This window comes from Chrysochloris asiatica, unplaced genomic scaffold (genome assembly GCF_000296735.1).
Source record: "Chrysochloris asiatica unplaced genomic scaffold, ChrAsi1.0 scaffold00094, whole genome shotgun sequence".
NCBI lineage: Eukaryota > Metazoa > Chordata > Mammalia > Afrosoricida > Chrysochloridae > Chrysochloris > Chrysochloris asiatica.
Window position 1 is genome coordinate 4614398 of NW_006408612.1, and position 5159 is coordinate 4619556.

General features: G+C 39.7%; 1 pseudogene; it reads right to left on the reverse strand.

Moving 5' to 3' along the window:
- Positions 1-804: 804 nt before the first annotated feature.
- LOC102811777 lies at positions 805-1261 on the reverse strand (annotated as a pseudogene).
- Between the last annotated feature and the right edge of the window lie 3898 nt (positions 1262-5159).

A 5159-nucleotide genomic window follows, 5' to 3' on the forward strand; every position in this document is an offset into this window, starting at 1 on the left:
ACTCCAGATCTTTGCACATTTTGTTGTAATATTTGACTTTGTCTTCTCGAGCTGACCTTTGAAATTTTCTGTTCAGCTCTTGTACCTCCTCATTTCTTCCATTTGCTTTAGCTTCTCTATGGTGGAGAGCAAGTTTCAGTGTCTCTTCTGACATCCATTTTGAACTTTTCCTTCTTTCTTGTCTTCTTATTGAGTTTTTGCTTTCTACCTGTTATGATGTTCTTGATGTCATCCCACAACTCTTCTGGTCTTCAGTCTTTAGTGTTTAATGTATGAAATCTGTTCTTCAGGTGATCGCTAAATTCAGGTGGGAAATATTCAAGGTCATATTTTGGCTCTTGTGGACTTGATTTCATTTTCTTCAGCTTCAGTTTGAATTTGCAGTGCTTTAGGCGGCCATTAAGCCAGAAGCTTGCTAAGGCCAAGATGGTCACTTAAAATAACATATGCCAAGCCATATGGAGTCCTGGTGTGACGCTGTGAGTTAATGCTCCAGACTGCAAAGCCATTTGAACTGCAAGGTTGGTGGTTCAAGCTCACCAGCTGCTGCTTGTAAACACTATACAGGGTTGCTATGGGTCGGAATCGACTCAACAGTACTTCACAGCAACAACAAGCCATGAGATCCTAATTTCAGGATTTATGGCATAAATTCAAGAGAAGTGGCATTCATTGTCAAAAAGAACATTTCATGATCTGTCTTTGTTCCCCCAAGTTTCCAAAGGCTTTATTGGTAAATGTACTTTGGGAAAAGATCCATGAACAGCTGTGTCAAAGGAGGAAGGATTGCTTTTTTGTCTACTCTCATTCATAGATCCAGTCATAGCCATAAGACTTGTCGTCAACCAATTCCTGGCTTAAAGCATAGACTGATTTGTTTCTCAGCACGTTTTACTGAATCACTGCCATGAACGATGTTCCTGCCAACTTGAATACAGATATCTCCATGAATGGTGCCTGGTTTAGAATCCACTGGATTAGTCTCCCCAAGTATCACTCCACCTGTCTGTACCACATTCAGCCCCTCCCAGACCATGGCCACATCTGGTCCTGAGGTCATGTACTTGACCAGCCCCGGGAAGAATGGGCGGTCCTTCAGGTTAATGTAATGCTGCTTTGCGTGCTCCTCTGAGGTCTTTATGAATTTCAAGGCGACAAGGCAGAATCTCTTCCGCTCAAAGAGCGTGATGATGTCGCCCACCAGGCCGTGCTACACGCTGTCCAGCTTGATGGTGACGAAGGTGCACTCCGTGTTGGTCATGGTCCCAGGTGCTGGCAGTGGAGCGGTCAATGCATGCGCTGCCAGCGGAGCAGAGTTGTGCAGAGACCACAGGAGCCCACAGCAGTTTGAAGATCCATCTTGAGGTGCAATGCTGTCTGTAACAAAATAATATCCATACGCCTACAAGGAAGACCAGTTAATACAACTATTATTCAAATTTACTCACCAACCACTAAAGCCAGTGAAGTTCAAATTGAAGAATTTTATCTTCTTCAGTCTGAAATTTTTCAAACATGCAACCAAGATGCTTTGATAATTACTTATTATTGGAATGCAAAGGTTGGAAACAAAGAGAAAGGATATGTAGTTGAAAAATATGGCCTTTGTAATAGAAATGATAATAGAGTTCACATGATTGGATTTTGCAAGACTAATAAATTATTCATTGCAAATACCTTTTTTCAACAATAGCAGAAGACTGTAATTCTGCACCGCACCAAATGAATAAACAGGAATCTAATTTACTACATCTGTGGGAAGAGGTGGTGGAAAAGCTCAATACCATCAGTCAAAACATGAGCAGGGGCCAACTGTGTAACAGACCATCAATTGCTCATATGCAAATTCAAGTTGAAGCTGAAGGAAATTACAACAAGTAAACCAGAGCAAAAATACCACCTTGAACATACCCCCCCTGAATTTACAAATCATCTCAAGAATACACTTGATGCAATAGATACTAATGACCAAAGAACAGAAGAGTTGTGAGATGACATCAAGAACATCATACAGGAAGAAAGCAAAAGGTCATGTAAAAGACAGGAAAAAAAGAAAAGACCAAAATGGATGTCAGAAGAGACTGAAATTTGCTCTCCAATGTAGAGTTGCTAAAGTGACTGGAAGAAATTAGGAAGTCAAAGAGCGGAAGAGAAAATTTCAAAGGGCAGCTTGAAAAGACGAAGTCAACTGTTAAAATGAAATGTGCAAAGGCCTGGAGTTAGAAAACCAAAAGGAAAGAACAAGCTCAGCATTTCTTAAGCTGAAAGAACTGGAGAAAAAAATCCAAGCCTCAGTTTTCAATATTGAATGATTCGATGAACAAAACATTGTATGATGCAGAAAACATCAGAGGAAGATGGAAGGAATACAGAGTCACTGTATCAAAAATAAATGATCAGTATTCAACCATCTGAAGGGTAGCATATGATCAAGAACAATAGTACTGAAGAAAGAAGTCCAAGCTGCACAAAAGACATTGGTGAAAATCAAGGCTCCAGGAATTGGCCAAATACACCTTGAGATATTTCAACACTACCTAACTTATTGGAAGAGATTCATATTTGTGCCCATTCCAAAAAGAGGTGGCCCATCGGAATGTGGAAATCATCGAACACTATCATTACTATCACATGTAAGTAAATTTTTTCTGAAGATAATTTAAAAATTGTTGCAACAGTACATTGACAGGGAACTGCTACAAATTCAAGCTGATTTCAAAAAGGGACATAGAGATGAGGATATCATTGCTGCTGTCAGATGGATCTTGGCTGGATGCTGAGAATACCAGAAATTTGTTTACTTGTGCTTTATTGACTATGGAAAGGATTTCAGCTATGTAGATCATGACAAACTCTGGGTAATTGTGAAGAATGAGTATTCTAAAAACACTTACACTTGTGCTCATGAGGAACCTGCATGTAGACCAAGAGGCAGTTATTCAAACAGAACAAGGGGATACCGAATGGTTTAAAATCTGGAAGGGTGTGTATCAGGATTATATTCTTTCACCATAGTTACTCAGTCTGTATGCTGAGCAAATAATTCGAGATGATGGATTATATGAAGAAGAGCATGGCATCAGGATTGGAGGAAGACTCATTAACAACCTGTGATATTCAGATGATGCAACCTTGCTTGCTGCAGGCAAAGAGGGCTTAAAATGCTTAGTTATGAAGATCAAAGAGCACAGCCTTCAGTATGGATTGCATCTCAATGTAAAGAAAACAAAAATCCTCACCATTGAACCCATAAATAACATCATGGTAAATGGAAAACATGACTGAAGTTGTCAAAAATTTCATTTTGGCTGGATCCATATTCAACACTCTTGGAAGCAGCAGTCAAGAAATCAAATGATACATTGTGATAGGCAAACCTGCACAAAACCTCTGTAAAGTGTTCAAGAGCAAACATATCATTTTTAAGATTAAAGTGCCCCTGATGCAAGCCATGGTATTTTCAATACCCTCATATTCATGTGAAAATTGGACACTGAATAAGAAAGACTGTAGGATGGAAGCATTGAGTTATGGTGCTGGAGAAGAATATTGAAAGTACCACAGACTGTCAGAAGACCAGACTGGGGAGACTTCATCTTCCACACTTCTGACATACTATCAGGATGGACCAGTCCCTGAAGAAGGACATCATGCTTGGTAAAGTGGAAGTCAGCAAAAAAGAGGAAGAGTTCCAGTGCGATGAACTGTCACATTGGCAACAGCAATGGGCTCAAAACCATTTGTGAGAATGGTGCAGGACCAGGCAGTGTTTTGCTCTGGTTTGCATAAGGTCACTATGAGTTGGAAAGGACTCAAAGATACCTAGCAGCAGCAACTTGGCATCTATAGCAATTTTACAGTCTACTTCCACCAGTTTCTAGACCTCAGTCACATTTTCTTCAGTCATGGATGTCTTCTCTCTCTTGGCTCATCTTTGAGGTCTTCCTGACCTTCCTTAATATGTTTAATACATCCAAAAACTGTTGCATAATGTGGGGCATCATTCCCATAAACTTGTTGCAAAGCTTCAATCGTTTGGGAAGATGCCCACTTGAGTTTTTAATATATTAGCCCTGACCTTAAAATCATTTTTTTCTATGGCACAAGAAGAGATCGGGTAGAAAGAACATCAAGTTTTTTTTGTTTTGTTTTGTTTTGTTTCGAAGACTTCCTAAGAAGACGAGGTAGCCTTAAACACACACACACACAAAAGAAGCTCTGGTAGCGGAGTAGAATATGAGTTGAGCTATTAACCACAAGGTCAGCAGTTCAAATCTACCAGTCACTCTGTGGGGAAAAAACAAGACCTTGTACTCCCATAAAGATTTACAGCCTCAGAAACCCTCTAAGGGTCGCTATGAGTAGAAGCCTACTACACGGCTCATAACCATGGCCACCAAGAAGACAAAGAAAAGTGCACTATTGAGAGAACTTGTCTGCAGTCATCCACTGGTGACAGTGACATGTTTAAACACATTTCATTTGGAATAAACCTGTGCATGTGTGAATGGAATCCAAGTAGCGAAACGTTAGTAGACATGTGGAGTGTGTTGTTTAATGTGTTCTTCCTTATCTATCCAACTCCGGTTCATCTTCAGCTTCTGAGTCTCCTCAGGAAACTTTCCAGGAAGTCCAGCTCTAGTTTATATGACCCCTCCATTTCTCTCCCACAATATTCTGTGCAAAACTGCTATGGCATTTCACACTAAAGGAAACTCCCAGTTGCAAGGTTAGTTTACATACCTCAAAATCTCCTGTCATAGTCCTTTCCACTGTAAAGGACCAGATAAAGTACCTCTTAAAATGTCATTCTTAAGCACTACTCAAAGGAAGGAAAAATTGATATTCATTATACAAAATCTGGGAAAAATACAGTCTATATTGCTCATAATGGCAAATGTGGTTGTGGGTCATGAATCTGGTCTAAATCACTAAAATCTATAAAAATAGTTACAACTTGTTCATAAAACACCTCTGGCAAGACTTTCCATAAGAAACTTTAGAAGGTAATGAAACATCAGATAATGGGGAGAGCTAATTAACTTTGGCAAAGGCTTGATAGGCTCTGCTTTATTATATTAATTAGGGACATCATGCACACTTACATCCATAGACACATGCCTTCTTCGCCCAGGTTTCCACTATTGATGGATAAAAGA